Source organism: Thalassophryne amazonica, chromosome 1, assembly GCF_902500255.1.
Source record: "Thalassophryne amazonica chromosome 1, fThaAma1.1, whole genome shotgun sequence".
NCBI classification, from domain to species: Eukaryota; Metazoa; Chordata; class Actinopteri; order Batrachoidiformes; family Batrachoididae; genus Thalassophryne; species Thalassophryne amazonica.
In genome coordinates, this window is record NC_047103.1 from 154,024,076 (window position 1) to 154,045,289 (window position 21,214).

Here is a 21,214-nt window from a genome sequence, read left to right on the forward strand (position 1 = left end):
CAAGAATCGGTGTCAGTGCTTGTGCAGCTGTAAATCTTGCTATTCTGTGTCTGTTGGCCATGCTTCCTTGCAAAACAGTAAAATATTATGATTACAGTTGGCAAATTACAATACCATCTGAAGCTATAATGTTGAAAATCTCATAGATGTTCCCGGGGTTGTCATAAGTGACCCTGCACAATTTCCGAAATATAAAGCAATGCTAAAAACCCTCACCCGTATGAGCGTGTACCTTTTAGCAGCATCTGCAGGAGAGCGCGCATGTATGTTTGAACATGTGCACGCTGACATCAGTGAGATGTCTGTAAATCCTTCCTCCACAGGTATTATCAGGTTACAAAAATTGTTATGGTTAGAAGTCCGGACGGGACCGAACCATTACAGGCGATGAACTCAAATGCTGGGAACAAGGAACAGAACAGAAGAGATTTATTTACAATAAATAAATAAATAATATTGCTGCGCTGGGGGTGCCTGCAGAGTGGACAGTCAACCCATATTCCTGGAGAATATGGGACTGGAGCCAGAGCCAGGTGGGCCACACAGTGTGAAGCAGTTCCAATTAAGCTAGACTTGACTTTAGAAATGACTTGGAAAGTTCTTAGTGGTTCAATATCAGGGTTCATACAGTTCTTGGAAGTAGCTCTTGGATGCAGTTCTTTAACATAGTTCTTAGAAACAGTTCTTGGTCATGCACAGTCACAAACAGGACCAGCGTTAGAACGGGATCTCATAGACATGCAGGAATTTAGCTGAATGTGGCAGAGCTACGTGCTCTGAGGCAGAGAGCAGATGAGTTCCAAAGTGACATAGTGCTTGGTAGTGGCGTGGGAGCCAGGAGCAGTGCAACATGGAAGCCACGTAGAAAGGCATCTGGAAACACCAAAAGATCAATGAGCTCTAATACAGAAATTAGAGGAGGCCAGGTTACCTTGAAATGAGCTGCGAAAGCTCAGACGTCAGAGCGCTTGGATGCGGCAAGAATGACGAGGTCACGATCATGGAATCTCAATATGGCAGTGAATGAGCACAAAGCTGGGGTTTACCAGCCTACCGCCATGCTAACGGCCACAAAATAAGTTCAGAGGCATTATTAGGTTCCAAAAACAGCATTTTCAGTTTTAGAAGTGTTTATTTATCCCTAGCTTTTACATAATATATGACAAAGAGGATATATTTACAGACAAACGAAACAGAGTTTTGCAGCTAGCTACCAGCCTGTGACGTCGCCATGCTAACGTCCGTGAAATAAGTTCAGAGGTGTTATTACGTTCCAAAAACGGCATTTTCAGTTTTAGAAGTGTTTATTTATCCCTAGCTTTTACATAATATATGACAAAGAGGATATATTTACAGACAAACGAAACAGAGTTTTGCAGCTAGCTACCAGCCTGTGATGTCGCCATGCTAACGTCCGCAAAATAAGTTCAGAGGTGTTATTAGTGTTATGTGTCGGACGCAGCTCGGAGAACCGACCAGCGTTTGAAGGACCCAGTATGAAATAAGCAGAGCACGGTACAAAGGCTAACTGAATTTAATACATAACAGTGATAATATAATAACAAAAAGGTGCGGCCTGGCGTGGTGCGCTCCCAGCAGCGCTAACGGTCCGGAGCCAGAAGCTGTTTCGGACCCAAGGACCCCGCCGACACCCCCCAGGTGGCCGCAACAACCGAGTCTGTGAAAGAAGGAACCATTATGTGAGTCCACACTCTACACACAGAACACTTAAAGGTGTACAAACAGCAAACACTTCCTGGCTTGATTACTGATCAGCTTCCCAACCTGCAGGCATGGAACATCCAGTTCACAAAACTCCACTGCAGTGGAAGCTGATACATGACTAACAAACAGCTCAATACAATAAGGTGTGAGGGACACCACATTTACTGACTGTATAACTGTTAGTCACAAAATCTAACGTACCTCAGGAAGTGTGCTGACGAGCGTGAAACCTCACCCCCTCCTCTTTCACAGACTGTGCATCAAACCTGGACGTTCTCAGCATCCGCTGCTGATGAGATGGCTCCCGAGACGACGATCTCACCCGTCTGGTCACAAGGTCGAGTCTCTGGCAAATACACACTGTGCACTCCAGTCTTAAATGCCAACATGTTCCAATCCATCCAGATGCACCACAGCTGTGAGTCCTGACGAGTCGCAGGTGATCAGGGTGAGGTCCTGACAGCCTCAGCAACACAGCCACTCAGTCCCAAATGCACGCCACCTGGGAGGAAAACCAAAAAACAGAAACAAACCGGCAGCCAGGCCCCCCCAGCCATATAACAGTACCCCACCCTCACGGGAAGCCTCCCGGCGACCACACACACCTGGCCCAGGAGAAACACCCCCCTCCAGGGACCATGGCTGGAAACCGCGTCTGCGTTCATCCTCCAACAGACTGGTTGAACTGGCTGCATCTTTGCCCTTGTTTCTGACAGTCTCTTAGCACAGGTGTGGCCAGGAGTTCTTACACCTGTGCGGTCAGCCTTTATCCAAACCTGTGTAATTTGTCATAAAACAAAACACAAACAACCAAAACACCCCCCCCCTCCCCAGGGACCGTCCCATCAAACCCCAGGGAAGGGGAGAAAAGAAAAACAACCCAAACTTGAGCTTACAAATAAAAATACTAAAACACCCCCCCCCCAGAGGACCGTTCCATCAAACCCCAGGGAAGGGGAGAAAAGAAAAACCCAAACTTGAGTTTACAAACAAAAATGCTAAAATACCCCCCCTCCTCCCCCCCAAACGACATGTAGGGACCAACACCCCCCAGAGGGCCTCCCGCCAGCTCCAGGAGTAATAACCACGACCGAGGTCCCTCTGGGATCCAACGTCACCCACGGGGACTACCAGCGCCTCCCAGAGGACCACTCGTCAACCCCAGGAGACGCCTCCCCTCATGACCAATGGACCCAGCCCCGGCCGTCCATGGCTAGATGGGCCTACAGCCCTTTCCCCCCCAGAGGACACCACAGTCAAACCCTGGGGGCGGAAACAGGGGGGGGAAAACAAAAAGATACCCCAAACCCCCCCCTCCCCTCCCGGGTGCAGAGGCTACCTGGGAAACGCCCAGCACAACCTAACTGCACCCCTCCAGCAATGCCGACACCACGGCACACCCGGCTGGAGTCAGAGGAGAAGAGAGGGCATAACAAAAAACAAAGAGAAAAAACAACCCAAGTACCACCCCATCACCCCCCAGGGGACCGTTCCATCTAACCCTGGGGAAGTGAAACAAAAAGAAATAAAAGAAAAAACAAACAGACCAACACACAGTTGTTTGGGTCCCTTTTTTTTTTTTTTTTTTTCTGTTCTTTTTCAGACAGGCTGCAGGGTCACAACCCCAGACAAATAGTGGACAACAAAAAAAATAAAATCCCACACAAAAACCAACTCAAAAAACACCCACACAAACTGAACTAACACAAAACAAATCAGTGAGTTATACCGTCAAGCTCAACCAAATGGAACACACCTGTTCCTACTCAAGAGCTTGACGGTAACGTGATTCAGTCACCACTAGGGGGAGCCAGAGTGCTAAAAAATGAAAAAACCCCTTTGGCGACAGAAAAAAACAAACGAGCTGCCTTTATGTGCGCAGCTGTGTGCAACACACAACCAAAATGTGCTCAACTAAATAACGCCGGAGCTGATACAACAGACGCAGTAGTTACCTTTGTCCGGGGAAACGGGGCTACGACTGTAACACAGGAAGCCCAGCGACCCGTGCTAACAGAGCTCCGCCGTGCGTGTGAACCCATTACAAACGCACTCTTGCAGCTCCCGTTTAAACCTCTTATCCGGTCGGAGTGTGACGCGAAGCCGTCGCCAGTCACACTCCACCACGACCCACGGATAAGGCACAACACAGGAACACGGCTGCAAGAGAGCACAAATCAGTATCCAGTAATGGGTTCTCAAACACGCACCTTCCGGGCGGAGAGCCCCGCAACTGATCCGGATAACCACTGAACGTCTGCTGCCGCCTTCCCGGCGCGTTACCGTCTCTGCTACCGCTGGGTCCGTGATGTTTGGCCAGAGACTACTGTTATGTGTCGGACGCAGCTCGGAGAACCGACCAGCGTTTGAAGGACCCAGTATGAAATAAGCAGAGCACGGTACAAAGGCTAACTGAATTTAATACATAACAGTGATAATATAATAACAAAAAGGTGCGGCCTGGCGTGGTGCGCTCCCAGCAGCGCTAACGGTCCGGAGCCAGAAGCTGTTTCGGACCCAAGGACCCCGCCGACACCCCCCAGGTGGCCGCAACAACCGAGTCTGTGAAAGAAGGAACCATTAAGTGAGTCCACACTCTACACACAGAACACTTAAAGGTGTACAAACAGCAAACACTTCCTGGCTTGATTACTGATCAGCTTCCCAACCTGCAGGCATGGAACATCCAGTTCACAAAACTCCACTGCAGTGGAAGCTGATACATGACTAACAAACAGCTCAATACAATAAGGTGTGAGGGACACCACATTTACTGATTGTATAACTGTTAGTCACAAAATCTAACGTACCTCAGGAAGTGTGCTGACGAGCGTGAAACCTCACCCCCTCCTCTTTCACAGACTGTGCATCAAACCTGGACGTTCTCAGCATCCGCTGCTGATGAGATGGCTCCCGAGACGACGATCTCACCCGTCTGGTCACAAGGTCGAGTCTCTGGCAAATACACACTGTGCACTCCAGTCTTAAATGCCAACATGTTCCAATCCATCCAGATGCACCACAGCTGTGAGTCCTGACGAGTCGCAGGTGATCAGGGTGAGGTCCTGACAGCCTCAGCAACACAGCCACTCAGTCCCAAACGCACGCCACCTGGGAGGAAAACCAAAAAACAGAAACAAACCGGCAGCCAGGCCCCCCCAGCCATATAACAATTAGGTTCCAAAAACGGCATTTTCAGTTTTAGAAGTGTTTATTTATCCCTAGCTTTTACATAATATATGACAAAAAGGATATATTTACAGACAAACGAAACAGAGTTTTGCAGCTAGCTACCAGCCTGTGACGTCGCCATGCTAACGTCCGCAAAATAAGTTCAGAGGTGTTATTAGGTTCCAAAAACGGCATTTTCAGTTTTAGAAGTGTTTATTTATCCCTAGCTTTTACATAATATATGACAGAGGATATATTTACAGACAAACGAAACAGAGTTTTGCAGCTAGCTACCAGCCTGTGACGTCGCCATGCTAACGTCCGCGAAATAAGTTCAGAGGTGTTATTAGGTTCCAAAAACGGCATTTTCAGTTTTAGAAGTGTTTATTTATCCCTAGCGTTTACATAATATATGACAAAAAGGATATATTTACAGACAAACGAAACAGAGTTTTGCAGCTAGCTACCAGCCTGTGACGTCGCCATGCTAACGTCCGCGAAATAAGTTCAGAGGTGTTATTAGGTTCCAAAAATGGCATTTTCAGTTTTAGAAGTGTTTATTTATCCCTAGCGTTTACATAATATATGACAAAAAGGATATATTTACAGACAAACGAAACAGTTTTGCAGCTAGCTACCAGCCTGTGACGTCGCCATGCTAACGTCCACGAAATAAGTTCAGAGGTGTTATTAGGTTCCAAAAATGGCATTTTCAGTTTTAGAAGTGTTTATTTCTTGCAAGCTTTTACATAATATATGAGAGGAATGCATATAAACCCAAAGCAAAGTGGTTTTAAAGAGATCAGCCACTGACGTCACAGTGCAGCTCTACTCTGATTGGCTGTCATCACCCGCCACTCAAAAACAAAGCGGAACAGATTCAAACAGAATGTGACTTTTTAACCTCTTAAAATATGTCAAGGTTAGCCATCTTTGAACTTGTCCAAGGTCTGTGTCCCAAGAATGTTCCCTGTGAATTTGAAGACTGTGGCAGTAATAGAACTGGATTTATGCTGAGCACAGACAGACAGACAGACAGATGCCAGGTCTTCGCAATATCTGATGGCCATTTGTTGGCCATGGGTAAAAATGGTGCACAAAAATATATGCCCGGGGTCATAAATGACCACACTCGGTCGCTTGAGAGATAAGGACAGGTACGGCCTCTGAGACTATGAGTGTTTCTTTTTTAACTTTCTAAAAGCAAGTTTTGTTTTTTGGTTTCCGGTTGCAAATCTGAAAATATGAGCGCTGCATCAGAACAAATTCTCTGATTTTTCTTTTTTTTTTTTTTTTTTTTTGATACTCTGACAGGAACAAATGCCACTTACTCTACTCGGGGTATGTTGGGAGATTTGGCTGGACCACTGTGGGATGAGACTGCACTAGAGCAGAGCTCCCATGTGGCGTTGTTCAATGGTGATTGAACCATAAGAACTGAGGGACAGAGGGCTGCACACCACAGGGACTGTGGGAGAGCTCAGAGGTCTGAGGGAGGACCGATGCCTTGGTGTAAGTGCTGGTGTCGCTCCAGTTCAGAGGACACCCGGGCTCTCAAGGGGGCAAAGCAGGGTGGTAGGGGATGGAGGGGGGGATGGGGGAGATGAAGGTTTGGCTGAGGGAGTAAGACCTGGGAATATGAGGGCTGATCGCAGTGGGAATACCACAAATAGGTTGGTAATCTGTGACTACAGCCAACATTGTAGCACTGGGCTTACAGCGACTGATAATGTAATCAGAAACTGATATCGTGGCGTGGTGGTCGAGCAGTGGATTCTCCAATGACCGATGCCACTGATAAAGTTTTTAGAGAACAGGGTGGCAGATGGTCGACGTGTAATATAAATCTGCTTTTTTTTACATGATACAACAATTTAAGAATAAGGACAAATGAGACTGCACTTGTACTTTAATACCAGCGCCTCCCAGAGGACCACTCGTCAACCCCAGGAGACGCCTCCCCTCATGACCAATGGACCCAGCCCCGGCCGTCCATGGCTAGATGGGCCTACAGCCCTTTCCCCCCCAGAGGACACCACAGTCAAACCCTGAGGGCGGAAACAGGGGGGGGGGGGAAACAAAAAGATACCCCAAACCCCCCCCTCCCCTCCCGGGTGCAGAGGCTACCTGGGAAACGCCCAGCACAACCTAACTGCACCCCTCCAGCAATGCCGACACCACGGCACACCCGGCTGGAGTCAGAGGAGAAGAGAGGGCATAACAAAAAACAAAGAGAAAAAACAACCCAAGTACCACCCCATCACCCCCCAGGGGACCGTTCCATCTAACCCTGGGGAAGTGAAACAAAAAGAAATAAAAGAAAAAACAAACAGACCAACACACAGTTGTTTGGGTCCCTTTTTTTTTTTTTTTTTTTCTGTTCTTTTTCAGACAGGCTGCAGGGTCACAACCCCAGACAAATAGTGGACAAGAAAAAAAAAATAAAATCCCACACAAAAACCAACTCAAAAAACACCCACACAAACTGAACTAACACAAAACAAATCAGTGAGTTATACCGTCAAGCTCAACCAATGGAACACACCTGTTCCTACTCAAGAGCTTGACGGTAACGTGATTCAGTCACCACTAGGGGGAGCCAGAGTGCTAAAAAATGAAAAAACCCCTTTGGCGACAGAAAAACAAACGAGCTGCCTTTATGTGCGCAGCTGTGTGCAACACACAACCAAAATGTGCTCAACTAAATAACGCCGGAGCTGATACAACAGACGCAGTAGTTACCTTTGTCCGGGGAAACGGGGCTACGACTGTAACACAGGAAGCCCAGCGACCCGTGCTAACAGAGCTCCGCCGTGCGTGTGAACCCATTACAAACGCACTCTTGCAGCTCCCGTTTAAACCTCTTATCCGGTCGGAGTGTGACGCGAAGCCCGTCGCCAGTCACACTCCACCACAACCACGGATAAGGCACAAACAGGAACACGGCTGCAAGAGTGCACAAATCAGTATCCAGTAATGGGTTCTCAAACACGCACCTTCCGGGCGGAGAGCCCCGCAACTGATCCGGATAACCACTGAACGTCTGCTGCCGCCTTCCCGGCGCGTTACCGTGCTCTGCTTATTGCTGGGTCCGTGATGTTTGGCCAGAGACTACTGTTATGTGTCGGACGCAGCTCGGAGAACCGACCAGCGTTTGAAGGACCCAGTATGAAATAAGCAGAGCACGGTACAAAGGCTAACTGAATTTAATACATAACAGTGATAATATAATAACAAAAAGGTGCGGCCTGGCGTGGTGCGCTCCCAGCAGCGCTAACAGTCCGGAGCCAGAAGCTGTTTCGGACCCAAGGACCCCGCCGACACCCCCCAGGTGGCCGCAACAACCGAGTCTGTGAAAGAAGGAACCATTAAGTGAGTCCACACTCTACACACAGAACACTTAAAGGTGTACAAACAGCAAACACTTCCTGGCTTGATTACTGATCAGCTTCCCAACCTGCAGGCATGGAACATCCAGTTCACAAAACTCCACTGCAGTGGAAGCTGATACATGACTAACAAACAGCTCAATACAATAAGGTGTGGGGACACCACATTTACTGACTGTATAACTGTTAGTCACAAAAATCTAACGTACCTCAGGAAGTGTGCTGACGAGCGTGAAACCTCACCCCCTCCTCTTTCACAGACTGTGCATCAAAACCTGGACGTTCTCAGCATCCGCTGCTGATGAGATGGCTCCCGAGACGACGATCTCACCCGTCTGGTCACAAGGTCGAGTCTCTGGCAAATACACACTGTGCACTCCAGTCTTAAATGCCAACATGTTCCAATCCATCCAGATGCACCACAGCTGTGAGTCCTGACGCGCCGCAGGTGATCAGGGTGAGGTCCTGACAGCCTCAGCACACAGCCACTCAGTCCAAACGCACGCCACCTGGGAGGAAAACCAAAAAACAGAAACAAACCGGCAGCCAGGCCCCCCCAGCCATATAACAATTAGGTTCCAAAAACGGCATTTTCAGTTTTAGAAGTGTTTATTTATCCCTAGCTTTTACATAATATATGACAAAAAGGATATATTTACAGACAAACGAAACAGAGTTTTGCAGCTAGCTACCAGCCTGTGACGTCACCATGCTAACGTCCGCAAAATAAGTTCAGAGGTGTTATTAGGTTCCAAAACGGCATTTTCAGTTTTAGAGTGTTTATTTATCCCTAGCTTTTACATAATATATGACAGAGGATATATTTACAGACAAACGAAACAGAGTTTGCAGCTAGCTACCAGCCTGTGACGTCGCCATGCTAACGTCCGCGAAATAAGTTCAGAGGTGTTATTAGGTTCCAAAAACGGCATTTTCAGTTTTAGAAGTGTTTATTTATCCCTAGCTTTTACATAATATATGACAAAAAGGATATATTTACAGACAAACGAAACAGAGTTTTGCAGCTAGCTACCAGCCTGTGACGTCGCCATGCTAACGTCCGCGAAATAAGTTCAGAGGTGTTATTTAGGTTCCAAAAACGGCATTTTCAGTTTAGAAGTGTTTATTTATCCCTAGCGTTTACATATATATGACAAAAAGGATATATTTACAGACAAACGAAACAGTTTGCAGCTAGCTACCAGCCTGTGCGTCGCCATGCTAACCGTCCACAAAATAAGTTCAGAGGTGTTATTAGGTTCCAAAAATGGCATTTTCAGTTTTAGAAGTGTTTATTCTTGCAAGCTTTTACATAATATATGAGAGGAATGCCTTATAACCCAAAGCAAAGTGGTTTTAAAGAGATCAGCCACTGACGTCACAGTGCAGCTCTACTCTGATTGGCTGTCATCACCCGCCACTCAAAAAACAAGCGGAACAGATTCAAACAGAATGTGACTTTTTAACCTCTTAAAATATGTCAAGGTTAGCCATCTTTGAACTTGTCCAAGGTCTGTGTCCCAAGAATGTTCCCTGTGAATTTGAAGACTGTGGCAGTAATAGAACTGGATTTATGCTGAGCACAGACAGACAGACGACAGATGCCAGGTCTTCGCAATATCTGATGGCCATTGTTGGCCATGGGTAAAAATGGTGCACAAAAAATATATGCCCGGGGTCATAAATGACCACACTCGGTCGCTTGAGAGATAAGGACAGGTACGGCCTCTGAGACTATGAGTGTTTCTTTTTTAACTTTCTAAAAGCAAGTTTTGTTTTTTGGTTTCCGGTTGCAAATCTGAAAATATGAGCGCTGCATCAGAACAAATTCTCTGATTTTTCTTTTTTTTTTTTTTTTTTTTTTGATACTCTGACAGGAACAAATGCCACTTACTCTACTCGGGGTATGTTGGGAGATTTGGCTGGACCACTGTGGGATGAGACTGCACTAGAGCAGAGCTCCCATGTGGCGTTGTTCAATGGTGATTGAACCATAAGAACTGAGGGACAGAGGGCTGCACCCACAGGGACTGTGGGAGAGCTCAGAGGTCTGAGGAGGACGATGCTTGGTGTAAGTGCTGGTGTCGCTCCAGTTCAGAGGACACCGGGCTCTCAAGGGGGCAAAGCAGGGTGGTAGGGGATGGGGGGGGGATGGGGGAGATGAAGGGTTGGCTGAGGGAGTAAGACCTGGGAATATGAGGGCTGATCGCAGTGGAATACCACAAATAGGTTGGTAATCTGTGACTACAGCCAACATTGTAGCACTGGGCTTACAGCGACTGATAATGTAATCAGAAACTGATATCGTGGCGTGGTGGTCGAGCAGTGGATGCTCCAATGACCGATGCCACTGATAAGTTTTTAGAGAACAGGGTGGCAGATGGTCGACGTGTAATATAAATCTGCTTTTTTTTACATGATACAACAATTTAAGAATAGGACAAATGAGACTGCACTTGTACTTAATACCAGCGCCTCCCAGAGGACCACTCGTCACCCCCGGGAGACGCCTCCCCTCATGACCAATGGACCCAGCCCCGGCCGTCCATGGCTAGATGGGCCTACAGCCCTTTCCCCCCCAGAGGACACCACAGTCAAACCCTGAGGGCGGAAACAGGGGGGGGGGGAAACAAAAAGATACCCCAAACCCCCCCTCCCCTCCCGGGTGCAGAGGCTACCTGGGAAACGCCCAGCACAACCTAACTGCACCCCTCCAGCAATGCCGACACCACGGCACACCCGGCTGGAGTCAGAGGAGAAGAGAGGGCATAACAAAAAACAAAGAGAAAAAACAACCCAAGTACCACCCCATCACCCCCCAGGGGACCGTTCCATCTAACCCTGGGGAAGTGAAACAAAAAGAAATAAAAGAAAAAAACAAACAGACCAACACACAGTTGTTTGGGTCCCTTTTTTTTTTTTTTTTTTTTCTGTTCTTTTTCAGACAGGCTGCAGGGTCACAACCCCAGACAAATAGTGGACAAGAAAAAAAAAATAAAATCCCACACAAAAACCAACTCAAAAAACACCCACACAAACTGAACTAACACAAAACAAATCAGTGAGTTATACCGTCAAGCTCAACCAAATGGAACACACCTGTTCCTACTCAAGAGCTTGACGGTAACGTGATTCAGTCACCACTAGGGGAGCCAGAGTGCTAAAAAATGAAAAAACCCCTTTGGCGACAGAAAAACAAACGAGCTGCCTTTATGTGCGCAGCTGTGTGCAACACACAACCAAAATGTGCTCAACTAAATAACGCCGGAGCTGATACAACAGACGCAGTAGTTACCTTTGTCCGGGGAAACGGGGCTACGACTGTAACACAGGAAGCCCAGCGACCCGTGCTAACAGAGCTCCGCCGTGCGTGTGAACCCATTACAACGCACTCTTGCAGCTCCCGTTTAACCTCTTATCCGGTCGGAGTGTGACGCGAAGCCGTCGCCAGTCACACTCCACCACAACCCACGGATAAGGCACAACACAGGAACACGGCTGCAAGAGAGCACAAATCAGTATCCAGTAATGGGTTCTCAAACACGCACCTTCCGGGCGGAGAGCCCCGCAACTGATCCGGATAACCACTGAACGTCTGCTGCCGCCTTCCCGGCGCGTTACCGTCTCTGCTACCGCTGGGTCCGTGATGTTTGGCCAGAGACTACTGTATGTGTCGGACGCAGCTCGGAGAACCGACCAGCGTTTGAAGGACCCAGTATGAAATAAGCAGAGCACGGTACAAAGGCTAACTGAATTAATACATAACAGTGATAATATAATAACAAAAAGGTGCGGCCTGGCGTGGTGCGCTCCCAGCAGCGCTAACGGTCCGGAGCCAGAAGCTGTTTCGGACCCAAGGACCCCGCCGACACCCCCCAGGTGGCCGCAACAACCGAGTCTGTGAAAGAAGGAACCATTAAGTGAGTCCACACTCTACACACAGAACACTTAAAGGTGTACAAACAGCAAACACTTCCTGGCTTGATTACTGATCAGCTTCCCAACCTGCAGGCATGGAACATCCAGTTCACAAAACTCCACTGCAGTGGAAGCTGATACATGACTAACAAACAGCTCAATACAATAAGGTGTGGAGGGACACCACATTACTGACTGTATAAACTGTTAGTCACAAAATCTAACGTACCTCAGGAAGTGTGCTGACGAGCGTGAAACCTCACCCCCTCCTCTTTCACAGACTGTGCATCAAACCTGGACGTTTCTCAGCATCCGCTGCTGATGAGATGGCTCCCGAGACGACGATCTCACCCGTCTGGTCACAAGGTCGAGTCTCTGGCAAATACACACTGTGCACTCCAGTCTTAAATGCCAACATGTTCCAATCCATCCAGATGCGCCACAGCTGTGAGTCCTGACGAGTCGCAGGTGATCAGGGTGAGGTCCTGACAGCCTCAGCAACACAGCCACTCCAGTCCAAACGCACTAGCCACCTGGGAGGAAAACCAAAAAACGAAACAAACGGCAGCCAGGCCCCCCCAGCCATAAACAATGAGGTTCCAAAACGGCATTTTCAGTTTAGAAGTGTGTATTTATCCTAGCTTTTACATAATATATGACAAAAGGATTATTTACAGACAAACGAAACAGAGTTTTGCAGCTAGTCACCAGCCTGTGACGTCGCCATGCTAACGTCCGCAAATAAGTTCAGAGGTGTTATTAGGTTCCAAAAACGGCATTTCAGTTTTAGAAGTGTTTATTTATCCCTAGCTTTTACATAATATATGACAGAGGATATATTTACAGACAAACGAAAACAGAGTTTTGCAGCTAGCTACCAGCCTGTGACGTCGCCATGCTACGTCCGCGAAATAAGTTCAGAGGTGTTATTAGGTTCCAAAAACGGCATTTTCAGTTTTAGGAAGTGTTTATTTATCCCTAGCGTTTACATAATATATGACAAAAGGATATATTTACAGACAAACGAAACAGAGTTTTGGCAGCTAGCTACCAGCCTGTGACGTCGCCATGCTAACGTCCGCGAAATAAGTTCAGAGGTGTTATTAGGTTCCAAAACGGCATTTTCAGTTTTAGAAGTGTTTATTTATCCCTAGCGTTTACATAATATATGACAAAAAGGATATATTTACAGACAAACGAAACAGTTTTGCAGCTAGCTACCAGCCTGTGACGTCGCCATGCTAACGTCACGAAATAAGTTCAGAGGTGTTATTAGGTTCCAAAAACGGCATTTTCAGTTTTTAGAAGTGTTTATTTATCCCTAGCGTTTACATAATATATGACAAAAAGGATATATTTACAGACAAACGAAACAGTTTTGCAGCTAGCTACCAGCCTGTGACGTCGCCATGCTAACAGTCCACGAAATAAGTTCAGAGGTGTTATTAGGTCCAAAAATGGCATTTTCAGTTTTAGAAGTGTTTATTTCTTGCAAGCTTTTACATAATATATGAAAGGAATGCATATAAACCCAAAGCAAAGTGGTTTTAAAGAGATCAGCCAGCTGACGTCACAGTGCAGCTCTACTCTGATTGGCTGTCATCACCCGCCACTCAAAACAAAGCGGAACAGATTCAAACAGAATGTGACTTTTAACCTCTTAAAATATGTCAAGGTTAGCCATCTTTGAACTTGTCCAAGGTCTGTGTCCCAAGAATGTTCCCTGTGATTTGAAGACTGTGGCAGTAATAGAACTGGATTTATGCTGAGCACAGACAGACAGACAGACAGATGCCAGGTCTTCGCAATATCTGATGGCCATTTGTTGGCCATGGGGTAAAAATGGTGCACAAAATATATGCCCGGGGTCATAAATGACCACACTCGGTCACTGAGAGATAAGGACAGGTACGGCCTCTGAGACTATGAGTGTTTCTTTTTAACTTTCTAAAGCAAGTTTTGTTTTTTGGTTTCCGGTTGCAATCTGAAAATATGAGCGCTGCATCAGAACAAATTCTCTGACTTTTCTTTTTTTTTTTTTTTTGATACTCTGACAGGAACAAATGCCACTTACTCTACTCGGGGGTATGTTGGGAGATTTGGCTGGACCACTGTGGGATGAGACTGCACTAGAGCAGAGCTCCCATGTGGCGTTGTTCAATGGTGAGTTGAACCATAAGAACTGAGGGACAGAGGGCTGCACACCACAGGGACTGTGGGGAGAGCTCAGAGGTCTGAGGGAGGACCGATGCCTTGGTGTAAGTGCTGGTGTCGGCTCCAGTTCAGAGGACACCCGGGCTCTCAAGTGGGCAAAGCAGGGTGGTAGGGGATGGAGGGGGGGATGGGGGGAGATGAAGGTTTGGCTGAGGGAGTAAAGACCTGGGAATATGAGGGCTGATCGCAGTGGGAATACCACAAATAGGTTGGTAATCTGTGACTACAGCCAACATTGTAGCACTGGGCTTACAGCGACTGATAATGTAATCAGAAACTGATATCGTGGCGCGGTGGTCGAGCAGTGGATTCTCCAATGACCGATGCCACTGATAAAGTTTTAGAGAACAGGGTGGCAGATGGTCGACGTGTAATATAAATCTGCTTTTTTTTACATGATACAACAATTTAAGAATAAGGACAAATGAGACTGCACTTGTACTTTAATAAACAATTATTTAACTCTGCTGCTAACTGTAATTTCTTTGTTCACATCTTGCCGTTTTCTGTCAAGTAACATTATCTCCAGCTTTGCCCCGTTTCACATTGTTTCAAAGCACCCAATCCCACTGTCGTAACCTGACTGCATGTAAACTGACACAAGACAGACTCTGTGCATCGTTCCACAGAAGCCACACTGACAAACCCACTTGTCAACTGTATTTCAGATAGTTTTTTATTAATCTATATTTTGTTATTCTGTTCATGACTTTTTATTCTCAATTCATTCTAATGACCCCTTTAATTGGTCAATGGATTTATCAGTCTACTGCTAAGTATCTGTCAGAACTTTATGCATGCCCGAGTAAAACACAAAATTACAAAATAAAAACACAAATTAAAGTTAGAGTTTCAAATCCCATACAAATATGGTATCTTACCGTACCGTATCAAATATGTTGCCCGAGATACATAAGTCCTAGATGAGTTGTATGGCAACTATCTAGTTCATATGCAATTCATCTGCCAGTTTCTGCAGACACAAAAGACAAAACCGTGACAAGACTGCAACATCAACAGATGTGAAATATTCTTGATCTGAATTTGTTTGGATGAGTTAAGATTTTTCCTTTTTTTTTCTGGAGATCAGTATTGAATTGTTAGTTATGTGGTTTCCTTGCAATGTGAATGAATGAATGAAATCTTTATTTCAAACATGTAAACAGATTAAAAAGGAAACACAACAAAATACAGTGACGTTGTAGAATTGAGTTCAAATGTTGAAAAGGAGTGAAGTAATAAACATATATAGCCCCACCCCTTCTCCCTTGAATCGATCCTTGAAGGGCGTGAACCGTGGACACCTGCTGTATCAGTATTCCTAGCGTGGTGATTAGCTTACCTGAGTATTTTAAAGTAGAAAATATTTGAAAAATGTAAATTTCAGTTTTAAAATCCTAAATTGGTCATTTTTTCCGTAAAGAAAAGGCCAGAAAAGCTGTGTGACACTTGCAGCTGTGATTCTCAATTATTTTCAATTATACAAAAAATGTATGTGGGTCTGATCTCTAATTCGAAAGAGAAATATGCCTGCTACAATTTCAGTTTTTAATTTTACTTTCATCACTACGACAAAAGAAAAATAAATAAATCGGAAGCACTGTGATCAACTATTGAACACAGTGTTTCTTCAATAATTTGTCTTTTATTTCTAAGTTGCAAATATAATTTACATCTCAAGGAAACAGGAGAGTATAGCATAGATGGATAAGGGCTAAAAACGTCTTTCTTTACATTATTACAATAATGTTGTAAAATGTGAAGTAGCCTATCATTACTTTGAGGTTCTGCAACCATGATTAAATTTTAAATTATTCTTTGATGATATATACACAGATAGTGAAGAGCTTCACTCATTAATGTCAGCGACATCGAACATATTAATAACATAATGTAAAAAAAGAACAGACCAAAGAAAAGAACAAAACCACAATAGAATATATGATAAACCAAAAAAGACAAATACATGAATAATTAAATAAGTAAAAATAAATACACAGTAAACAGCCCCATTCTTTTTAAACATCGTCTTCTCTGAACCTTGTGAAAATCATATATTTGTACAGCTTTTTAAAGTGCATCATATCTGGACACCCCTTTATCTCCTCATTCGTTTCATTCCACAAACCGAAATACAAAAGCTTTTCATAGTCGTGCTCACCCTTCTGGATTTAAAATTAAGTGAACCCCTTAAACTATAAGCCCTCTATCCTACAGTAACATTTTGTTTTTATATTTTTGTGCCCATTTTATTATTTTTTGCTCTAAACAATATTGTACAGTTTGAAAGTCTACCAGGTCTGTAAATTATGAATTTTATAGTGTAAAATAATGTGTTTGTGTGATCCAGGTAGCCAGTCCTTGCTGATATTTCTTAACAACTGGCATTTCTAAAGAAACCTGGCTGCAAAAGTGATGGTTTATTTGTTATACTAACAGGGACTCAGAAAAGCTTCAACCATTAATTTGATTATTATTTGACTATTATATTTTTTATAAAGATATAAAAATAGCAAAATCTCTAATTTCGGATTCTTAAATGTGAATATTTTCTAGTTTACTAGTTTCTTTACTTCTCTCCGAAGGAATTATCATCATTGTGGCCTCTGAAAAACTGACATGTTTCACCATTTTCTGACATTTAAGAGACCTAACACTAATTAATCAATCGAGAAAATAAACAATTAATCAGTTAGTGAATTAATTACCAATTCCATCCTTGGGTTGTGATATTTATATCTAGTGTTGGAACAATTTATTTTCACTATGTGTTTAAGGAGCATAATTTTACCTTTTTTTCTTTCAATTTGATGCCAGAAATAAATTCAAATGTATGAAAGATCAGAGTGCCACAAAACTTTTCACATCAATATATACAGATCATAGGTTTTTAATTGCAATTCAGATGCAGGCAAAGTTCTCACTTTTCACCCACGTTGGGAAGATTAAATAGATTTATGAAAGTTCTTTTGAAGCTCATTTCGGTAAGTGATGTACCTGTGCTGCTTCAAGCTGCTGTCCCATTTCATTTGCTGTCCCCGTTGGTTTGTCGCCCCTATGGGCTTCGGATGCTACACACATGGGTTCAGTGAAGTACTTGAGGGATTTGCTATCTAATCTCGCTCCACGAGATGCATATCAAAGCTTACAAATGTCAAAGAAGATGCGGCAGTAATCCACTGGCTGTTGAAGTCTTAAACAAGCTTTCTTTGGAATAGCTCGCGTCTTGTGAAATTCTGAGGTAACTGGCGTGAAAGCATGCGTGACTCTACCGTCTCACATTTCAGTGAGAATATTTAACCTGTGCCGACAGACCCGCCGTGCCCGTGAAAAAAAAAATCAGAAAATACATTTATAGGATAAATAAAGCCCAAACTCCCTTTGACGACTTTTGCAAACTGCCTTCATTCCATAATGAACAAACCACCTTTAATCAGTAATGCAGGCGGCTGATAGGACTAAACTATGAGCTCCTTCATTTCTGTTTTGTTTTGTTTTTTTATCTCTTTTCTCCTTCCTCCTGTCAGCGTTGCATAGAGAGCAGCTGATGTTTTAATCATGGCTGCGGGGCTCATTGTGATGTGCAGTCACCTCTGGGGTCTCTAATTGTCTCAGGCCAGGCTGGCTCTGCTGATCACCCTGCGTCTGGAATGGCTAATGACTCACAGCCAGCCGGAGACGCCGTTCATATATCTATCTGTTTGGTGTGTGCGGCCACAGCACGTGTGCAAGCGCGGCGGTGTTTGTGCACAATCCTTCTCAATGTGTTCACATATAAGAAGATAATGGAACATAGAATTAGGCGACCACGGAGGTTGATTACCGTCACACTGAAATCAAGACCCGACTTGTTGCCAATGATTTTTTTGTCACGAAACACATCACAGCAAACTGTGAGTGGAAAAAAACTAACCTGGATGACACTAAGTTTAAGTTTGTGATGAGAAACTGCACAGTAAATAAAAGCCCGCTGTGACATCATTTGCAAAAAATATAATCAAGCAAACAAAAGAAGACCAGTACTGTTATTATCAGCGAGGTACTAAATCTTCTAAAGCAGCTTTTCTCAAACTGTACAAATCTGAACATCGTCTGGGGCCGCCCCAACCGTTAATCACAGTTTTGATTGACACATGAGACTGAGATAAAGTTTATCCATATATATTACATTATATTCTAATCCAATTACATTTGTTCCGCATATCTGATTGGTTAATCCTGTCAGATTTCAGATTGTATAATATCAGGTGTACAGTGGCAAAATATTCCACCGCTTCACATTTGATGTATTAATCCACATCCTGAGCACGGGCACTGCTATGCAGACATCAATAATGGCGCGGTCAGCCGAGCGCAAGAGATGTGGCATAGCGACAACGATGCCGAAATGGGTGAAAAGTATTGATGTCAATTCAGATACAGAATTACCGTTTCACATTTAATGGATTACTCTATGCCCTGACCGCTGCTGGAGTGACAGTGAAGACGCCGTTGCTAACAGTAAGCCTCGCCAACCAAATTACATACAGAAAAATAACCGTGCAAACGATAAAATTGGATTAGAATGGGAATAACCCCCTTGTGTCTGATGATTTGCGGACATTCATGCTGGAGTATGGTTGGTAAAGGTCAATTTGCGACCGTAAATCCAGCATGAACGTCTGCAAACCATCAGACACAACAGGGCTATTCTCAACTTATGTTTGACATCTGCTCCAGTCCCTGGTGTGGAAGGTAAAGTCCAGAGGGGTCCCAGTGGTAACTGGAGCTGTAACCCCAGACTGGAAGAGTGGCTCCAGCAGATTCCAGGCACAACAGCAGGATTGACGTCCAGAACAGTGCAGTCCTAGGAAGAGCTAGACACTGTGCAGAGCCCTCACACTCCCAGGCCTCTGGTGAAGGACACAAGCCTGAGGAACACATGCATGTCGTCACCATTTACATTGGATTTTAATGTTAACTGAGTTGACCAGCGTTTACAGAATGCGTGATATATGAGATGGACCAAACTGATGTGATTGGCTCAGGCAAGGTTAACGGAGCATGGACCAAAGCCATGCATCGCAACATCCACCATAACCCAGAACTCCCCCCACCCCCACCGCCCAGTCTGGGATAGCAATTACCCAAGCTAATAACTGGTGCATCCCCACTTCTCGAAAGCAGCCATCTTTCTGCTGTCTGTTGCACCCAGGGGATATGTGGGCGTCCCCTTAGTCTTTTCCAGTTGCTGGAGTTCTCAACCCTGAGGCATCTCCATGTTGGATCATGGCCATAGAAATGTGCCACACAGTCCACATGTTGTAATCCAAATGTTGTTTGCAGTTCCCTCACCGCACAAGTGATTCATCACTTCTATGTCTCCCGACTGGATATCGTCCATACAGTACAACAGCAGGATTCTAAAGACTTAGACCTTCGTTCTACTGTGAAGGTATCATCGCTGTCGAGAGACCTCATGGCTGAAAAGCTCTTCCAGGAGTCTTAACACTCATAATGGTTTTACTGCATTCACATACATTTAGGATGGCCAAGTCCAGGAAGTCACTGAAAGGCTGGATGTTCATCTTGATCCAGGAGTATTACAAACCTAGACATGCCAATTTCTTGCTCAGCTTCTCAAGTGCTGCAATCAGGGCATCCATCATTTCCATAAAGATCGCATCATCATCCATGATGTCACAGTCAGTAAACATTTCTTCACCAACAAAGCCACCCAAGCCAATGTTCTCAACAACCCAACCCAACAGCCAGTTTAAACAAGCATGGAACAGTGCAGGAACTAGATAACATCTCTGATGAATGCCAGAATTCACTCCACATACAGATACAGTTGTCCTGGAGAAGAAACCAACCAAGCAACCAAGGTGAACACTTTGAGAAAATTGACGTAGGCTGTATCTGCCCACATAGTCGACATCATGATTCCCAGCACAGCTGCAAACGTAGGTTATTGGGCAGCGGTGGGCGGAGTGGGCCAAGGTGGAAGACACTTCTATGGGATGTTTCATAGTCAAAACAAAGTTACTCTGCATCAAAGTTCATCATCTAATCACTTCATTCTCATTATGTGATCTTTTAATTTGATGTGTTACAAAATGATAGCATTGAATGTTTTTGACTTATTGTCTTCACAGTCTGAGTGTGATGAACCACCCAGCAACTCATCTACAAGTTTATTTTGTACAATAGAGGTGGGCGATACCGGTAATTTTGGTATTGATCCAATACCAAGTAACTACAGGCCCAGTATCTCTGATATCGATACCGATACCTTTTCCTATTTGAGCTTCATCGATCCAGAGGATCCCAAAGACCTATGATAGAATTTCGCCAAACACTGTACATGACAACAAAATACTTTATTATCACAATCAACATTTTTGTTTAAAAAAATATCACTCAACACAACTTAAAATTTCCTGAGGTAGAGGGCTGACTCGAGGAGAGCGCTGAGTGGGTGGGCCAGGCTGGGCCTACCTGCATGGCTGTTGGCTGGTGCTGCTGAGCCACGTAACAGCGCAACAACAAAAGACCAGAGGGGAGGGTGCGCTGCTCCTTGTTGTGTGGCACAGCGCAGCGCTGCTCTTACAGACAGAGAGTAGACTTTGATGAATCTGCGTGCACAGCAGTCAGTGCATGCGGGAGAGAAAAAAAGCTTGAGTATCGATCTTTTTACACGAGGATCGTTCAATATCAATACCAGCGTTGGTCGCGATATTACGATATTAGGATCGATCTGCCCACCTCTATTGTACAAGCCCTACGTGGTTACCAGTGCAGGGGAAAACTTAAAT